The sequence below is a fragment of the Macaca nemestrina genome, chromosome 8 (genome assembly GCF_043159975.1).
Source record: "Macaca nemestrina isolate mMacNem1 chromosome 8, mMacNem.hap1, whole genome shotgun sequence".
In the NCBI taxonomy this organism is placed as follows: Eukaryota; Metazoa; Chordata; class Mammalia; order Primates; family Cercopithecidae; genus Macaca; species Macaca nemestrina.
Window position 1 is genome coordinate 140985892 of NC_092132.1, and position 21360 is coordinate 141007251.

At 36.1% G+C, this 21360-nt stretch overlaps 1 long non-coding RNA gene across 1 annotated transcript in view; it reads left to right on the forward strand.

Moving 5' to 3' along the window:
• LOC105491119 (uncharacterized) overlaps window positions 1–19644 on the forward strand; it is a 40121-nt gene extending 20477 nt beyond the window's left edge. Inside the window, exons 5-6 of the long non-coding RNA XR_011607223.1 lie at window positions 18662–18908; window positions 19523–19644. This is a non-coding gene — a long non-coding RNA (uncharacterized lncRNA). The remainder of the gene's footprint in view (window positions 1–18661; window positions 18909–19522) is intronic.
• The last annotated feature ends 1716 nt before the right edge of the window (window positions 19645–21360 follow it).

Consider the following 21360-nt stretch of genomic DNA (forward strand, 5'->3'; position numbering starts at 1 on the left):
AAAGACCAACCCATCCTCTGTTCTGACAAGCTCTACATTAACAGTAAATTATTTTCCCTCTGTCATCAGACAGACAAGTCCCGGTACTTAGATTTCAGAAGCGTCAGTCAGACATCAGTTTACTGCACCTAGCTCCAGGGTACACACGTCGACCTCTGAGTGGCCTTTATTCCTTCCCTAGGCTTTAGGTGAAGGAATCTGAACCAGCATATTGACAGAGCTCCCCCAAAACCTTCTGCAAATCCCTATTCTTTTCTCAAAATTGTATTACAAGCTATAAATCAATGATTGGCTGTAACAAAACCAGTTTGGAAAACTCCTCTGCAAATTCTGCAGAGGGCTTCTGTACTTTGTTTTAAAATGCACCAGTAACCGCCAAGAGACCTCAGCTGAAATCGAGAGTAAAACAACTGTGGTTAAAGATATTTTTATGTAAATAGTTTCTCTTTTTGCTTTTTTTATGGTTCCACCATCCAATTTGTTTTCTTGCTTAGACTTTGAAGACTGAGAGATGTACACCTTGCTGGGTAGTTAGACAGCAGGACAGTACTGAGAAGTAGGACATATATCAGTGGAAGGAGGCTTGACATCATTTTTGCTTTTTGCAGAGACTGTATCTAAATAACTATCATAATCTTGATTAGTAACTGATCTTGACTAGTGTATTTAGAACACTATTACTTTTAAAAAAATTATCACCCAAAAAACCACCTTGAACTGGATGTGCTATATTTATTTTCCTTTGCACAGCCATTATTTTACATTCCTCATCATCTTTACAAAATAAGGCAGGTTTATTTTTCCAAGTTTAACTTCCTGTACTAACTCAGAAGGAATTAGCTGGCTTAATTTTCTCATAACCTTTTCAAGCAGACAGCTTCAAAACATCTAATAAACCAAATTCTATGCTGACACTTCTCTCCTTCCTGCAAAAGAAACAACTAAAATCTTGTTTTAAAGATATTTGGCTTTTATTAACTTCACTAAACCTCAGTTTCTTTCACTGTGATATGGGTATAATAGTGGTTCCATCTTAAAGATGTACTGTGAGGCTCAAAAGAAGCTATTATATACGCAAAGTGTTAGCGCCAGTACCCAGCACGCAAGAGTGCTCAGTAAATATTAGTTCTTATGTTTATTATCAATATCACATGTTTGAACATAATTTTGCCTTAATATTTGCATTTAAAATTACTGAATAATATAAAATATTTAAAGTCAGGTTGAAATGCAAGCCGTGCAGAAGCTATACAGCAGAAAAATATTGGAGACCGGGAACCTTACGCTATTAGTTCCCATTGAAAGTGTATTTACTGCCCTCTAGTGGCTATTGACCTAATAACAGAACACGCGCTAAAGGAAATGTGTACCATTTTTTTTAGAGACTTCTAAAAAATATTATCAAACAACCTGTATTAACAATCAGAGGTGCCATAGTAACTAAACATAATTATATTCTTTCATTTAATTCTGAAAAACTAAGTATCTCTACATTATAAAATGACAGTCATTAAAAATTCTTATGCTTACAAAAACATTCATTTGGGGTATTTTAAAAGTAAAGAGTCAGGAGATTTTTTTCAAAACCGTAGTTTTTGTTATCATGTAAACACTTTCCCAAATGATTTAAGTAACTAGCATTAGATCTGTGATTTAAGAAAGCAAGGTTGTTTTCTTTACACATCTGGCCAGGTTATAGGGCTACTTTGCATAATCCACGACAATTTCACTTTTCATCAACATTACTATCTTTTCTCTGGTGCATATGAAACCTAGGAAGTTCAGCACTGTAGTAATCCACAGTGTTTCAATAAGGTTTTAAGATTGATTTCAATATCCCGGCAAAGTTCAGGTGTTTTAAGGCAAATGCATCATATCTGGTAATTTTTAGTAAGAAAAATTACAGGGAAATATGCAGTACAGTATATTTAAGAACTATCAACTTATTTTTAAAAATAGAAAGCATCCTTAAAAACTATGGAAGTTGAATAGCAAGAACCCAATTTATTATAGAGAACTTTTTCTCATTCATCTAAATAAGTCTCTATCATGAAATTTCTGATCACATCATTTCTATTATGATTTTAAATATTAACGCATAATGTTTTCTTTTCTATAAATGGAGATTTTATTGCAGTGGAGATGTTTTTAAAATGCTTTCTGTTGGCATGTTTTAAATAAACACCTCCTTAAAGTTAGAAAACATTTACTAAATAGCCTAGCTAAAATTTTAACACCTAATAACTTTTTACTTTTTTCCTTGTGCATAAAGAAGGCGGTTGTCATTCCTTTCTTAATGATATTTTTACACAGGTACTAGTGTTTGCTTTAATGACTCATCTCTCTTGTATTCAGGTTAAGTATAGGTAATCCTCCCATCTTTTTTTTTCTTCTTCTTCTGAGACAAGGTCTCGTTCTGTCACCCGTGCTGGAGTGCAATGGCATGATCACAGCTCACTGCATCCTCCCACCTCAGCCTGCTGAGCAGCTGGGACTACAGGCATGGATCACCATGCCTGGTTTGTTTGTTTATTGGTAGAGACAAGGTCTCACTACAATGGCCCAGACTGGGTCCCTCAACTCTTGAATGACAAATGTAAAGGGTATAGACATAAACCTGATAAGTTTAAGCTCCTACACATTTATACAACTTAAAATGATAAACAAAAACTAGCTCAACCAACCTAACTGACTCACATTAACAACATTTCACGATGGTCACTACATTGCTCATTGTAACTCAAACATGACTGTTCTAGGGCAGGTTTCTTTGGAAGGCAGCTGGTCCACCCCACATTGGTTAAATAAGGAGTCAATTTTCCCACCTTTCTTACTTTATTCAAACACCTGTGAAACTGTTTCATGTTTAAAATCTCAACTCTCAGAACTGTGTTCACAGATAGATCCTATCATTTATCCATATTCAGGGTTTCTTATCTTCTTCTTTGAACTGTTTTCTGACTTGCAGCATTCCCATCTATAAGAATCTGATCAATGATGAATTAATTGGAAGGTTATCTCCATGTATTCCACCCTGGATATCTATGCTGCAATGCCGTGTTTATCTTCTTACTCAAATCCCAACATTGATAATGCAGGTTAACTATGTGTTATGATCATTTCCTGATACACATTTTGCCCGTGGCAGTTTTAAAATGTATCCATTATTTTTTTTGTCATCTCATCGCACTAAGAGGTGGTGTTGCTATATCCTTCTGATCTTTGAACCTGAACTGGCCTTGGTGGCTCAGTAGTAATCAACAGATGTAAAGCAACAGAAGTGACACTGTGTGCCTTCAAAAGCTGGATCATTAAAAATGGCACTGCTTTTGCTTTTCCCACTTTGCACTCTGGCTTGGACTCTTGAGCCACCATAGAACCACCCTGATATTGATATGCTGTGAAGAAACTCAATCCACTGAAGAAACCACAGGTAGGGGCTCTATAGTTGAAAGGACCAGTTGCTAAATTAACTCACATTACACCTTTTGTCCCTCAAAGCTGCCTTACAGCTTATTTTGGAGTCACATCGCTGAGCCTTGGGTTTTTATGTCTTTAATCTGTTAATCAGTGTATTTTCTGAGATTTATCAGGAAATGTAGTTGACAGCACAGTTCCAATAATTATTGGAAGAATAAGGTCAGAAGTGCAAAAAGAAAAGAAAAGGAAAGAAAAAGAAAACAGTAAAGAAAAAGAAGAAACGTAAAGAAAGGAAATCTGGTATAAAACACTGGCCAAGGGTCTTTAACATTCCCAGAGGGAAACTTGGAGAGAAATTCAAACAAAAAAGCTTTTAAAAAGCTAACACTGTATTGTATACTTAGTTTAATGCTAAATATTTATCTTTATCTCGAAAGAATTAAAGACTGAAGGAACACTTTTTGTTTGATATTTTTTGACATGCATTATTAGTCATTCCTACTTCTATGTACTTAGCCACTCACCAAGGGAAGCTTCTTGTGAGAAGTGTTATACTTGAACAGGTATAAATGGGCTGGTTTTTTAAAAAATGGAAAAAAAATGGAAAGATAGCCATCCCACCTTCACATAACAGTCTAAAACTGGATAGTTAAAAAAGCATTATGCCATCATATAAGTTTTATTTCATACTTAATAAGAACAGAAGGTTGGAATGTGCAAATTATTGCTACCCTACAATTGTGAGATAAAATATTCTGAACCACATTTGACAGTTGGTCCAAGCTTTTTAAACTTCAAAAATTAGCATTATAGGCACACTGCCCTTCTTTGAGAGAGTCCAAAATTCCAAAAAGCAAGAATAACATACAAATACTTTTGAAGTTAGGTAGATGCTGGTCAGTTATAATTAAAAACATTTTGCCTTCATTTAATCACTTGTTTTATTTTTATATCATCCAAACATCCAAGCAAATCTTTAAGATACGTGATTGTTGCATTTATAAATTTTTGTTTGGTTCTAATCTAAAGGTGTTTGTAACAAATGTGTCTCCTAAAAGAATGGCTTTTTTTTGTGGGGTGGATACTGTTCTCCAGTGGCACCAGAGACTTCAAGCATACTGCTGAGAGACCAGAGGTTGTCAGTTTAACAGAGTCCTATCACATAGTAAATCAATATATTAACCCACAGGCAACCCCTTAGCATACAGGTGTGCAGGCTAGAACTTTCCAGCTTCTCTGGGTGTGTTTGTATGTTTAAACATTAGTATAATATGCTGAATTCTCTTTTCAATGTTTCTGCTTACTGTGATCATGATATCAGCATCAACATTTCTAGCACTTTGTTCTTAAGTGTACAAACAAGTAAAACAAGCCAGCAAATCAACTTTTGCTTTATGTTACTTATATCCTATACCAATACTGGGTTAAGTACTTTCAGTAAAGCTCAATCGATCATGAAAACCCCTGTTTTGCAGAAGAGGTTCACAGGGATCAAGTGATTTGGTCTTGATTATGTAACAATTATGTGAAGCAACAAAAAGAAGGATTTGAACCTACCTCTTCTGACTTCCATGTCAGATTAAACCATAAAATAATTTTAGCATTCAGTAATAGACACAGTTTAATCTGTTCCAAGCACCAAAAATGTAACATAAAATTTACGAAGAATGTTTTATCAATAACATGTTTTATTTAAACATGATACTCCCCTGGGTCCATGAACCCCAGCTTTATTTTTCTCTACAAAAATTCAGCAACTGAATTGTAGGCTGCATACTACAAGAGGTCAGTGATCTTAAGTAGCATACACCATGTCAGGTCCCAAAGCTCTAAAATTGCATACTTAAACGTATATGTGTGTGTGTGTGTGTGTGTGTGTGTGTAATGTACATATTATTTGTGTATCTGTCACCCCATGTGAAAGAAACTCTGGAAATTAAAATAAAAAGGTTTTTTGCCCTAAGGGAGATGGAACACACTGTGCCAAACCCTTCCTTGGGACAAAGGAAAGGTAGGCGTGGCACCAATCACTGAAGGGGGCTGCACTGATGGCCATGTACAATCACAGAGAGGTATCATCTCATCCCATCTTCCCCTGTCCCACTGCTACAGATGCAGCAGTTCTTACCACTGGGGGCTGGCACATATGCACTTGAAAAAGTCTTTTTCCTGCTTTCCACAGGGGCTCTACCCCCACTCAAAGTGAGCCCACGCTGCTTGGGCTTGCATGAGGGACAGAGCTCAGCTCCTCCTTCCTACACAGAGCAGCAGTGTCCTGGCATCGGAAGACAGACAAGACACAGATTGTCTGCTCTGAACTGGAGGAGACTGCATTCAGCCCGTTTGATGGAAGCCACCAGAGGGCCAAATCTGTGGTCCACAGTAATACTGTGGCTGGAAACCATAGGACCAAGTTTATATGAACTGAAAGTGGTGAACTCTGCAACAAGGACCTAATAAGGAAGTGGATCATGTTCTAGCCTGCACAGGAGAGGAGCTCCTTCCCCTCCTCTTACCCGGAGACCTCAATACATCCCAACGGAATATCCTCCCATCACTCCCTGATCAAAGCAAGTGCTTCTACTTGTCATCAGCCTACCTGAGCATGAGCCAGCTCTTACTCTTAAGTGTCACTTGCTGGACTGAAGCCTGAACTGCACTATCAAATAAAAAAACCTGCTGCCAGAAGGGCTTAGTGCTAGTGTATGAGATAAGCTTTCTAAGACCTCTGCACCCTCAGCCCTAAGGAGATAGTGTGTTGGTTTATAAATCTAATTTCTATAACAAGCAGCACCTGAGAAAGCCACTGTACAGAAACTACCTACAACCAAGAAACCAATACAGAGCCTTGACTCCCTGAAAGCACTCTGAAATGAAGTCAAATAATCATACAAAACATAAAACACAGTCCAAAGGAAAAAAATAATTAAAAATCAACAAGTCCCATTCAAATGATAGCAAATTCAAAAATAAGGAGCAACACATCACTCAGATGAGATGGAATCAGCACAAGAACTACAGAAATACAAAAACAAAATGTCTTGGCAATGCTGAAAGATCACTCTAGATCTCTAGCAAAGAATCCTAACCAAATTGAAAAATCTGAAAAAATAAAGAATTCAAATTACATCTTGCAAGAAAACTCAAGAGATCCAAGAGAAAGTTGAAATCCAACATAAAGAAACCTAAAAATGATTCAGGATATGAAAAATGAGAGCTTTAAAAAAAAAACAAACATATAACTTCTGGAATTTAAAAATTCACTGAAGCAATTTCGAAATACAGTTGAAAGCTTAACCATAGAGTAGGCAGAAGAAAGGAGAAGAAAGAATCTCAGAGCTTGAAAACTGGTCTCTTGAATTAACCCAGTCAGTCAGAAATAAAGACAGAAAGACTTTCAAAATGAACAAAGACTTTAAGAAATATGAGATTATGTAAAGTGACCAAAAGTTTAACTTGTTGGCATTCCTGAGACAGAAGAAAAATAAGTAACTTGGAAAACATATTTGAGGAAATAATTCAGGAAAATTTATCTAATCTTGCTAGAGATGTAGACATCCAGATATAAGAAATTCAGAAAACTCTTGTGAGATACCAGATGAGCATCACAAACGCATAGTCATCACACTATCCAAGGTGAATGCAAAAGAAAAAATCCTAAAGGCAACTAGAAAGAAAAGGGCTAAATTACCTATAAAGGAAACCTCATCACATTATCAGCAGATTTATCATCAGAATCGTTACAAGCCAGAAGAGATGTAGTGCCTATTTTCAGCCTTCTTAAAGGAAAAAAAAAAATGTCCATCAAGAATTTTATATCATCAAACTAAGCTTCATAAACGAAAGAGAAATAATGTCTTTCCAAGACAAACAAAGGCTAAGGGAATTTGTCACCACCAGACTGGCCCTACAAGAAATGCTCAAAGGAATTCTAAACATGGAAACAAAAGGATGATACTTGCTACCACAAAATCACATACAAGCACAAAATTTACAGATATTCTAAAGCAATTACACAACTGAGACTACAAAGCAACTAGTTAAAAACACCATGACAGAAACAAAACCTAACATATCAATATTAACCTTAAATATAAATGGCCTAAATGGTCCACTCAAAAGATCCAGCTTAGATTTGAAAAAACAAAACCCAAGCATCTGCTGCCTTCTAGAGACCCATCTCACACATAACACCCACAGACTCAAATAAACGGACAAAGAAAAATCCATCATGCAAATGGAGAACAAAAAAGGTTGCTATTTCTGTATCACATAAAACAGACATTAAACCAACAACGGTTAAAAAAATGACTAAGAAGGGCATTACATAATGATAAAGGGTTTAATTCAACAAGATTTAACTATTGTGAATATATGTGCACCCAACATCAGAGCACCCAGATTTTTAAAACAAATACTAAGAAAAGAGATAGACAGCTGTACAACAATAGTGGAGGACTTCAACACCCCGCTGACACCACTAGACAGGTCACCGAGGCAGAAAACTAACAAAGAAACTCTAGACTTAAATTTGACTCTTGACCAAATGGACCCTAAGAGACATCTACAGAACAGTCTACCCGACAACCATGGAATATATGTTTTTCTCATCTATGCCTGGAACAGTCTCTAAAATTGACCACATGCTTTCTCATAAAGCAAGTCGCAATAAATTCAAAAATAATAAAAATCACATCAAACATTTTCTTGGAACACAGTGGAATAAAATTAGAAATCAATACCAAGAAGTACTCTCAAAATGACACAAATACATGGAAACTGAACAACTTTCTCCTGAATGACTTTTGGGTAAATGGTGAAATTAAAGCAAACATTTTTTTTAAAATGAAACAAAGAAAATAGAGACACAGTATACCAAAACCTCTGGGGTATAGCAAAAACAGTTTTAAAAGAAAAGTTTACAGTGAGCACTGTCTACACTAAAAAGATAGAAATATCTCAAATTAACAACCTAACTTTGCACATAACAAAACCAGAACAAGAACCAAACCAAACCCAAAGTTAGCAGAAGAGAAGCAAGAACAAGTATCAGAACAGAACTAAATGATATTGAGATTAAAAATATCATGCAAAGGGTCAACAAAATGTATATTTTGTTATTTTAAAGAACAGACAAAATTGATAGACCACCAGCTAGATTAACCAAGAAAAACCAGGGAAGATTCAAATAAGTACAATCAGAAATCACAAAGGCAAAGTCACAGCTGATACCACAAAAATACAAAAGACCCTCAGAGACTACTATGAACTTCTCTGTGCGCACAAACTAGAAAACATAGAAGAAATGGATAGAATCCTGGAAACACATAACCTCTAAGTTCGAATGAGGAAGGAATTTAAATTCTGAGCTCACCAATGGAATCAGCAATAAACTCTACCAATTAACCAAACCCAGGCCAAGATGAAATCACAGCCTAATTCCACCAGACATACAAAGAAGAGTTGGTATCAATCACACTGAAATTATTCCAGAAAAATCAAGGAGGGATTTCTAACTGATTCTATAAAACTAATATCATCCTGATAACCAAAATCCGCGAAGAACAAAAATCAAAACAATAAGCCAGTATCCCTCGTGAACATATAAACAAAAATCCTCAGAAAATAGTAGCAAACAGAATCCAGCAGCACATCAAAAAATAATTCATCACAATCAAATGGACTTTATTCCTGGATTGCAATGAGGGTTCAAAATTTGCAAGTCAATAAATGTAATTCACCAGATACACAGAATTATAAACAAAAACCATATGATCATCTCAATTGAAGCAGAAAAGGCATTATAAAAATTCAGTATCCCTTCATAATAAAAACCCTTAACAAACAAGGCATTGATGAACTTATCTCAAAATGATAAGAACCATATATGGCAACCCATAGCCAACATCATACTGAATAAGCAAAAGTTGAAAGTGTTTCTTCCAAGACCTGGAACTACACAAGGATGTCCACTCTCACCATTCCTATTAGGGGGGCATAGTACTACAAGTCCTAACTAAAGCAATCAGGCAAGAGAAAGAAAAGCATTCAAATACGAAAAGAGGATGTCAAATTATATCTGTTCACTGATCACATGATCTTGTATCTAGGAAACCCTAAAGACTCCTATTCCTGGTAAATTACTACAATAAAGTCTTAGGATGCAAAATTAATACACAAAATTCAGTTGCATTTCTATACACCAACAACACTGAAGCTGAGAACCAAATCAAGAACTCATTCTCATTTACAATTATCACACAACAACAAAAGACCTAGGAATACATTTAGCCAAGGAGGTGAAAGACTTCTACAAGGATAACTACAGAAGACTGATGAAAGAAATAATGGATGACACACAATGGGAAAGCATCCAATGCTCATGGATGAGAAGAACAAAGATCATTAAAATGACTACACTCCCCAAAGCAATGTACAAACTTGACCCAATTCCTATCAAATTACCATTTTTCACAGACTTAAACTATTACAAAATCCATATGGAATCAAAAGACCCCAATTGGTCACACCAATTCTATGCAAAAAGAACAAAGCTAGAGGCATCACATCGCTTGACTTCAAACTACGCTGCAAAGCTGTAATAATCAAAACAGCATGTTACAAAGACAGAGAGTTAAATGGAACACACTAGAGAAACTGGAAATAAAGCCACATACCTACGACCAACCAATCTTCAACAAAGTCAACATAAATAAGCAATGGGGACAGGACATCCTCTTCAATAAACGATGCTGGGAAAACTGGCTAGCCATATGCTGAAGAATGAAACTGGAGCCCTGCCTCTCACCATATACAAAAACTAATTTAAGTTGAATTAAAGACTTAAACGTAAAACCTAACTCTGGAAAAATCCTAGAAGAAAACCTAGGAAAAACTATTCTGCACACTGGCCTAGGCAAGTAATTTATGACTAAGACCTCAAAAGCAAATGAAACGGAAACAAAGAAACAAATGGGACTTAATCAACAGAGAAAATAGATAATCTACAGAATGGGAGAAAATGTTTTCAAACTATGCATCCAACAGAGGACTAATAAGGAGCTATTAGTACTATTATTAGTCCTTTGTTGAATGCATAGAAACTATAGAAATTATGCAAAGAAACTTAAATACCAAGAACAAAACAATTATCATCCTTAAAAAATGGGCAAAGAATATGAACTCACAGTCCTCAAAAGAAATCCTACAAGCAACCAACAAACATGAAAAAAAATGTTCAAGATCACACACCCAATAAATGCAAATTAAAAACATGAGATACCATCTCACATTAATTAGGATGGCTAGTAAGTCAGAACAGATAGTGGCAAGGATGCAGAGAAAAGGGAACACTTACATACTGCTAGTGGGAATATAATTAGTAAAACCCCTATGGGCAACAGTATGGAAATTTATCAAAGATCTAAAAATAGAACTACCATTCAACCCAGCAATCCCACTACTGGGTATCTATCCAAAGGAAAAAAATAATCATTTTATCATAAACTAACCTACAATGGCTTGTTTACTGTTGCACTATTCACACTAGCAAAGTCATGGAATCAACCTATATGTCCATCAGTGGTGGGCTGGAAAAAGAAAATTTGGCATATATACACCATAGCATACTATGTAGCCATAAAAAAAGAATGAAATCATGTCCTTTGCAGCAACATGGATGCAGCTGGAAGCCATTATCCTAAGTGAAATAACACGAAAACATAAAATCAAATACCACATATTCCCACTTATAAGTGGAAGCTAAACAATGAGTATAGATGGACATAAAGATATCTCCTTAATATGTATTTAAATGATAGCAAATACTCAGGCTTACCTCTTGTAAATTTCTCTCTATGTGGGATCCCTGGCCAACCAAATATTGATAATAGAGTTAAGTGTTTTGAGTTTCACTTATACATAGTATTTTAAAGCAGGTATTGAGTTTAGAAATAGGAATAAAGAATGCTTTTTCTTTAAGGGGTTTACTACATTATTTGGGTAGAAAGACATATGCATTAGGAAGGAAATGAAAATGAAAAAAGGTCAAAGGTCAAAGGTCAATGTGCAAGGATGATATTGTTGCCCTAATTATAATAAAATACTGAAGCTTTTTTACATTAATAACTTTCCCATTGTTCAACATTCAGTGATACCATCAGTCAAAAAGTTCTATGAACTGTTTCATGTACGAATAATCACAATAACAACAATATTTAACATGAATTGACTGCTTCTATGTATGAGACACCCTTCTGAGCCTTGTATGTGCTTTAACTTAAGAAATTCTTACAAACTTAGGACTGGCTTTAAAGCCTAAAATATAACGACTAAATACTACCCCCAAACCATGACAGCATCATTTTTCAGGCGTAAATATTTTTTTCTAGTGCTTTTTAATATTGATAAAACATAATTCTATTTTTAAACGGATGTTCTTTAAATGTGTATCTCTTTACGTTCATGTTTCCTGAGCACATTCCACATTTTTCTCTTTTGTGGTGTCATCAAAGGTTTCTGCGACAGACCTGGTATTATGAACGGGCACCACACACATAATCCTACATACTTGTGCACACGGCATGCTTCCCTATATATCTAGGTCATTCCCGTTACTAATGAAATTTTATGAACTATCATAAAATACACAAGATATGCACACCTTATAAGCTACTTTATGTAGGAATGACCTGAAGTGCCATGTGCATTCACAAAATCCAAGGAGTTCTAAAAATCATTTTCATCAGGTGGAAGGTAAGAGCTTGTTTACAAAATTAATTTGACAATATTTCATATTTTCTCCAATATCAAGTATTCAATTAAGCAACCCGTAAACTTAAAATAGATGAATAAGTGCATTGAAAATCTTCTCAAAGAAATGCTTTAAGACAATGCCTTTTTTACTCAGTATTTTTAACTTACTAACTTTTATAATAGATTTGTTCATTATCAATTTATTTGGTGTTAATGTAGGTGTCAGTTTTTCTGGAGGGCAGTGATAACAAGCAATAACGAAATGGTAAAATATACTTTTGAAGACACAAGCAAATTATAGCTTCAATAAAAACAATGTATCCATTTAATAGCCAACTAAAAGTGGAGATAATAAATGCTACAAGGCACAGAAAGCCATTTAGTCATTTAGAAATAATCAAAGAGAGAGCATGCAGTCCTTGAGCATCTCTGTTCATTCCCAGAAGTCTCAGCTTAAAAGTGAAGTTGTGTTATAGCTCAACATGTTCTTTAGCAATTCCTATGCCTCCTTCTGTAGCATTCCTCCTTCATTTTCCACACAGGTGCCAATTACCTTTCAGCTCTGCTCTTTCTCCCAAAGCCTTGCATCACAAAAACAGCAGAGTGAATATGTATTCCTCTTCCAAATAGAGTGGTTATTTTTATTTTATTTATTTATTTTGTTTGAGACAGAGTCTTGCTGTCACCTAGGCTGGAGTGCAGCGGTCCAGTCTCTGCCTCCCAGGTTCAAGCAATTCTCCTATCTCAGCCACCCGAGCAGCTGGGACTAAAGGCGTGCAACCACCACATCCAGCTAATTTTTGTATTTTTACTAGAGATGAGGTTCCACCATGTTGGCCAGGGTGGTCTCGATCTCTTGACCTCGTGATCCGCCCACCTCAGCCTCACAAAGTGCTGGGATTACAGGTACCCAGCCTAGAGTGCATTTTTAAGTTATAAAAACAAATCCACTGAGATTGCTCCAAACCTAAAATTGTAACTCTTCAGACAAGGACAAAAATTCTAAGAAAATTCTAAAAATTCTAAGATTAACATTTCAGGAAACAGCAGTTAGGTTCCTACCTCTGCACATATCACCTTCACTTTGTAGATTTAACCAGAATCTGACTCCTACCCTTGAAATATTAATTGCCTTGGAGTTTTCATTCCCCACACACAACAAGAAAACAGCTACTTCCAAAGAGTTCTTCCTCCCCCACACCAAGTTCAATGCTTGTTACTTTTAGACTCATATTACTCATATAACATATTTTATCCTCCCTTGAACTATCATCCATTCATTGAAAACTAATGTCTTTCTCTTTAGCTAATTTCCAGCATCATCATCAGTGACTTCCATATACAAATTAATGACCAATATATATTTCTTACTTCATAGTCCTGTTACTTCACTGCCTATTATTTTCAACTGTACTCCACTCAGTCACTTACTCACATAGTCACCCACTAGTTATAGCTTTCAAGTGAACACTACCTCTGAAATCTAGACCTGGACCTTTGAGACCACAATTTATGTTTTTCCCCTTATTTATTTATTTATTTATTTATTTATTTATTTATTTATTTATTGTTTTGAGACAGAGTCTCGCTCTGTCATCCAGGCTAGAGTGCAGTGCTGGGGTCTTGGCTCACTGCAAACCTCCGCCTCCCAAGTAGCTGAGATTACAGGCGCTCACCAACACATCCGCTTTTTTTTTTTTTCTTTTTTTTTTTTTTTTAGTAAAGACAGGTTTTCACCATGTTGGCCAGGCTGGTTTTAAACTCCTGACCTCAAGTGATCCGCCTGCCTCAGCCTCCCAAAGTGCTAGGATTACAGGCGTGAGCTACCAGGATTCTTAATCAGTTACTCCCATTTTGTGGTATTTTATTTACCCAGCAACCTCTCTTAATCTACCTACTTCCTCTACCTTTAGCAGCCTTTGTGTATCTTTACCTCTTTCCCTATACAACAGATTTCACACCCATCTCTTTAAGCTCTCTCTGATCAACTTCCTCTACTTCTGTGCCCCACTGGGCCTTTCGCATTCCATTTCACAGAGGCCAATGCTGCTGAAATCCAGCTGCCTGCTTTCTCTCTGTCTACTTCAGCAATCTAAGAGCAAATGGAGAAAATTTACTACCAGATAGACTTGTGCCTCTAAGTTTACAGCCACTGACCTCACCAAAGGAACACTTCCCAGCAACTCTTATTTCCTATTTAGAATCTTTTTTTAAAGTTCCAATCTTCATCACCCTCTCTTCAGTCTCAAATTTTACCTTACTTATTATGCTGCAAAATAGCCAAAATATCATAGAATAAATTCTACAAGTTCTTGGAACAAATATACAAACCCATCGGTATCTGCATTTATCCCTTCCTGTCTCCCCACTGTTAGAAGAGAAGAGCTTACCCTTTCATTTCCAAGCCTTTCATTTTGTGCTTGTGATCTTATTTCCACCAATTTCCCCTACACACAATCAATCACTCTTTAAAGGGTTATTTTTCAACTACTCCTTCTCCTCTCTACTGGCTATTTATCATTAGCATTTAAATATACTCAATTCTTCCTCCAACTCAAAACAAAACAAAAGCAACCACACACTCCCCATCTCTCTCCTCCTTTCATAATCAAAGTCCCTAATGGGTTTTCTTAGGCTTTCTGTTTTTAATTCCTCACTGGTGATGACTTTCTCTGAAATTCCCTAGTTCTATAATGGAAACAGCTTGCACCGATTCAAGAAAGCCAAGTGTGTGAATCTCTTCCCAACTGCACTATCATGTAACAGTGGCAGCTCAAAAAATAAGTCATGATAGGAATGTTTATCTCATGCAAACTAGCAAATGTTACACATCTACGAACCAGCTTCGTTAACCAGCACGCTGCTCTTTATCTTCTTCCACCCATCCTGTAAATGTCATTTCACAGCCTTCTAGATGTTGATACACACAGGCTAACTTCATTTTCTGAAATTCTAACATCATCTATGTACTAAGAATTCTCACATCTATACCACAAGCCTAAAACTCACTCCCTACAGGTCTAAACTCAAGTTTCCAATGTTTCCCTCCATTTAAATATCTCCAGCACATGTCAAATTTTACATTTCCAAAACTGAACTTTTTCTTTCACAAAATTGTTTGCGCCATGTTTCAATAAGTGACACACTGAGTTGCTCAAGCAAGAAACCTTTGTATTATACTTGACTTTCTTATCTTCCTTCACTTGCCAGCCTAGTCCACATTTCTCAAATCCACAAACATTTTATCCTTACCATTGCTGTCCTACAACCTTAAGGTAAAATATAAATTATGTCAGCAGCCTTCTAACTTGTGTCTTTGCCTCCAGTACTATTCCAGGTCAATTCATTATCCCCACTAGAGCAAGGCTAGTATTTTAAAATCAAATTATGTAACTCTCATATTTAAAATGTTGCTAATTCAAAACCCTTTTGTATTTCATAAAGCATCTTTTAGTCTAGCTCCTGATTATTTTCCCAGGGTCCTCACTCTTTTCTAGCTCTACTTTATGCTACAGCTATTTCAATGCTTTCTGTTCTCAATTTTGAGATGCTTCTGCTTTCTGTGGGGTCTTTACTTGTATCACTACTGTCCACCTCTCAAAGCCCTCTAGTTCCTCTTGTGTCATTAGTCATTGCCCCTGATTTTTAATTCACTCATTATTATATTATTAAAATTGGGTCTCGCTATGTTGCCCAGGCTGGACTCAAACTCCTGGACTCAACTGTTCCTCCCGCCTCAGCCTCCCAAAGCACTAGGATTACAGGCATCAGCCACCACACCAGCCTATTTTTGCTTTCCAAAAAGGAAATCCCTTCAAAAAGGTTAAATTTTGAAATCCTTTCAAAATTATGACTGTGGATTTCTTTCAGATTTTTTATCAGATTTGTATTGTTCCTATGACAAATTTCCACAAACGTAGTTCCTTAAAACAACACAAATTCGTTACCTTAAGAGTTTTGTAGGTCAGTAGCCTGACCAGGTCTCACTGGCCTAAAGTCAAAGTGTCTACAGTGCTGTATTTGTTTCTATACTTTCTAAGACAGAACCCATTTCTTGGCCTTTTATAGATGCTAGAAACCACCCACATTCACAAGCACAAAATGAAAGGCTTGGAAATGAAAAGGGTAAGCTCTTCTAACAGTGGGGAGACAGGGAGGGATAAATGCAGATGCTGATGGGTTTGTATATTTGTTGCAAGAACTTATATGAATTTATTCTATGATTCTAATGTGTTTCCCTTCCTCCATCTTCAAAGCTAGCACAAACTGATAGCATCCTTCTCACGTTATATCACGTGACCTTGCTTCAGCCATCACATCTCCTTCTCAAGACTCTGACTTTTATGCATCTTTCTTTCACTTTCAAGGAGTTTTAGATTACACTGAATCACCTGAATAATCCAGGATAATCTCTCATTTTAAGCCCTTTCCTTAAATTATCTATAAGATAACATATTTACATGTTCTCAGGATTACACTGTGAACACTTTCAGAGCCATTACCATGCCTACTATAGATCCTCTTCTCTTACCAAAGTTCTGGGTGTTCAGTGTACATTCATGAATATTCAATGATGTGTTTTCCCACATCACTCAAGATAAAACCCTGTAAATGGCTCTACATGTTTTTTAAGTACCTACGGATATTAGCAGAGACTCAAAGTATCACAATTCATCATTTTAAAGAGAAATATTTATTAAGCAAACTTCCGTTTATGGCTTTATCTTTTATACTACGATATATGGGCCCAAGTATTCTTGAGTAACCTTACATTCTGTATTTCAAATATTCTATGACGTGATACTAACTGTACTTACTATTTGAAATTATGATCAATGAAAATTTAGGCCAAAAAATTTTAACTCCCAAATATAAATATATTAATTAGGATGTTGGAATTTTTTTTTTCAAGGGCACAGTAGACCCACCTTCCCTAGCAAACCTTAAAGGACATGAAGAAATTGAATATCATTATGAAAACAAAGCACTTTTGTATTACACTCCATTAGTTACCAGTATATTATAATGTAAAGACCAAAAATATCTTTTCTTTTGGATGTAATACAAAAATATATCAAGGTCCTCAAAAAAAGTTAGCTCAATCTGAAAACATGCTAAGTACATAAAGTTCTGAATTTATAGGAAAATGTGATGCAAATAAATAGCATTTTTGCTGCTGCTAATGTTTCATGATACAAATATATTTAACTTAGAAATGAAGTTATCAAGAGACATCAAGAGATTCTTGATATCTCTTGAAACCCAAGAGATACCAACACTGGCATTCTTGTATCTACCCATTGTATTTCACTGTCTGAAAATGATACAGGCTGTCATACTTATAACTAGATTCAAACTTGAGTCATCATTGGGACAATTTCTATCACTAGAAAAATAAAATACATAAACATTTAGAGACAAAATTTATCACCGATAAGGGAATATGCAAAGAAAACAGTTCCCCTCTTCATGGTTTCATAACCCATGATCTTCTTAAAAGGATTTTGCAAACAACTGCAATGTGTGAGGTTTTGTATAATCCATAGAGGGCCTGAGCAGGATGGCTGCTGGAAAAAGTTCTTCTGCCCTCAAAATATGTTGTCCTTTGGTCAGCTGACCAATGCCTTCCACTTTAACTAGTCATTTATTTTTTGAAATATAGAATTTCTAAATGCCTTCATTATCAAAATGGAGTAACACAAGAACCAGTCTTGCCTTTATTTTTTTTTTTTTCCTGTTAATACTCAGCTCTCTAGGAAGGCGTGCAAGGGACAAAGAGATTTTTTAAGAATGAAAAGTTGGGAAGGGCAGTGGAGTAAAGGGAGAGCTGGGCAATGAGGCTACCAAATGAGATTGTGGATACTTCAAGGGCACAGAAATTTCAGAAAGGAAAGTCAAGAGAGTTTGCCTACTTTGCAGTTTTACCTATAGCTGGCCATGCCAGAGACCATTGTATTTGCCTTACTTTTTTAACACAGGGTATTAAAAACAGAACCTGGCTTGGACAGATCTCTTTAGATGAGGTTACTCAGTACAGGTAGAGCAGCCACAGCCATAGTAAGCCAGAATGATGTCCACAGGGTGGAGTCAGATCAGGGCTGGCCCATCTGTGCTTGCCTGGATTGGCCAGAGACGTGAAGATATTTCCTCTGATCATCTTTTAAAATTAACACATTTTAATCTGCTTACTGTGACTCAAGAATGAAGCTACTGACCTTATAATTCAAGTATTTAAATGGTACTTTCTTTCTAGACAACATTAAAAAATTAAGACTGCATTTTAGTGATTTTTCAAAATAAAAATCCAAATGTTCATGCGTAAGATTCTTATGTTGGTGTTGTCTTCTATATTTATTAGGAACTCCTAAATTTGATTAAAAAGCAGTTATAGGCAGCTATATTTTATATTAATAGAAATGCATATTAAAATGCTCTAGTGACTTCAATGTGTACGGAATTCTAAAAATGCTTTTATGTTTTCTTCTAGAAGGAAGTACTTCAACAGTTACTCTTGAATGTCACTAAAATGTTTTTAAAGTTTATTTCAACACTCTTCAGTCTCAAAAAACAGACTTTTAAAACAGCTTGGAAAAAATATAGTTTGGAAAAAGTTGCTTGATACTGAAATGAAGAACAGTAGCTGTGAAATATTTACACACTTGATGCATGCTTTTTTTTTTTTTTCCAAATTGCCTCAAGGCAGCCATGGTGCTTCAAACAAATACAGTCTGGAGGTAATCTGAGTGGGGTGACTGAGTTATTGTCCTTGTTAAGAAAAGTGAATAAATTTACATCACTGTAAATTATTCAGCTTTATTCCAGTGACTATCTCTCATATTCCCTTATCAATGATAAATTTTATTTCTAAGTGTTTGTGTTGCCTATATATTTTTCTTTTCCAGTGACAGAAATTGTCCCAATGAGAACTCAAGTTTGTATTTAGCTGTAACTATGACAGCCTACATCAGCTACAGACAGTAAAATACTACAGGTAGATATAAGAATGCCGGTGTTGATATCTCTTAGGAAGGCCTTTTTCTTAAGTTAAATATATTTGTATTATGAAATTTTACAAATAACAAAAATGCTATACAATGGACATCCATATGCACATGTTCAAAAGGTTACTAAATCTCATGCATTGCTGTAATTATTTCATACTTTTAAGTTATATAATGGAGGAAGACAGTAGAATAGTGATTAGCAAGGCTGGCAAGGATAGGATGGCTCGATGGAGAGAGGTTGGTCAATAAGCACAAAAATACAGTTAGGAGCAATAAATTACAGTGTTCGATAGCATAGTCGGATGAATATAGTTAATACTTTTTTCTGCTTTTTGTCTTTAAAGGTGCAAATTTTAGGATAAATGACCTAAATAAAGGCATCACCTCTGCACTTAAACTGGACTGCATAATATTCATTTAAATAGTCACACAGCTGAGAATTCTGTTGTATCATCAAGAAGATGTGTTTCAAGATTCAGGAAATGATAAAGTATAAATGCAAATCTAAAGTTGTAAGAAAACATTATGGACTGTAAAAATGTGCAATGTTAACATTTTCAATTCATTAGACAATCTGTAAAATGGCAATATTAAATTTTGGTAAATTTAGTATTTAACAAAATTGTTTTATAGAACTAAGAAAGCACCCCATTTTTTGACTCCTTTTGATGAGAATAGCTTGAGGGCTTTTTTTACTGAATCTTGCAGTTTCTAGTTTGTGATTTTTCCTCATGTTATAAAACACTAACGATTTTTACAAGCACTATTTCAAAAACTATGAAGTTCTCTATTATTTAAAAAGTTTAAGTGTCTGAATTTCCAATTACACAGCTATCTCAGTTATTACATGAGATGTTTCTAAGTAAAATCATGATGGAAACAAGTAGAGAATTAACCATATGATTCCACCATGGCCTGATGGCAACATCTGATACGAAGTGTTGAGAGCAAAATATTTCAATAGAGAGCATTCTTTAAGTCTCCCCAAACAGAATTATATCCCCTGGTTTCTAAAATAATCTTTGGAATTAATGAGGTCCAAGTGTGTACATATATCCCAGAAATTGGAAAGGATGCTTCATGGCAAAATTTCAAATAAAGAAATATTTATTTTGCATCTTTCTCCCTTCATGAAGTGTGCAGACCAACTGGAAACATAAGAATAATGCCTGAAATATCAAGATATAGTGGGATATAATATGAAGTTGCAAAATTGGAGTTAGAGGGAAGACAGAGCAAGATGGCCAGATAGAAGCCTCCACCTGCAGGAAAACCAAAAGGAACTTCTATCCACACACACATCAAAAAATGTTAATAAGAACCAAAAATCAGGTGCCTAGTTTTATGATTCATATCACTAAAAGAGGCATTGAAGAGGGTAAGAAATATAGTCTTGAATGGATGATGCCACCCATCCCCAACACCATGAAGGCAGCAACCGCGTGCCATGGAGAAAGAATCTGTGCAACTGGGGGAGAGAGAGAACAGTGATTATCAGAATTTTCATTGGAACTCAGTGCCACCCTGTCATAGCAGAAAGTAACACCAGCAGTACTCAGCTGATGCCCATGGAGGGAGCATTTAGACCAGCACTACTCAGTGGCAAATTGGGCATCCCAATAGTTGGAACCTGAGTTCTGTTAAATCTTATAAGCTAAAGGGCTCTGGGGTTCTAAATAAACTTGAAAGGCAGTCTAGGCCTGAAATTTCTGGGTTATGTCCTGGTGTTTTGATGAGCTTGGAGCCAGTGGAGTTGGAGGCACATGACCCAGTGGGAAACCAGCTGGGTCAGCCAAGGGAGCATGTGCCTCCCTTCTCCCTGCCCTAGGCAGCACAGCCTGTAGCATCCGGAGAGACCCCTTCCTTCTGCTGAGGAGAGGAGACGGAAAAGTGAAGAGAATTTTGTCTTGCAACTTGGGTACCAGCTTAGCCACAGTAGAAAATGGCACCAGGCAGAGTCCTGAGGTCCCCAGTTCAGGCCTTTGCTCTTGATGACATTTCTAGACACACCCTGTGTCAGAAGGGAATGCTTGAGGGGAAAGATCCAGCCCTGAAAGGATTCATCACCTGCTGAATAAAGAGCCCATGGGCCCTGAATAATCAGTAGCGGTACCCAGGCAGTGCTCACAATGGGCTTTGGATGAGACTCAGTGATGTGCAGGCTCCAGACGAAACTCAGCAC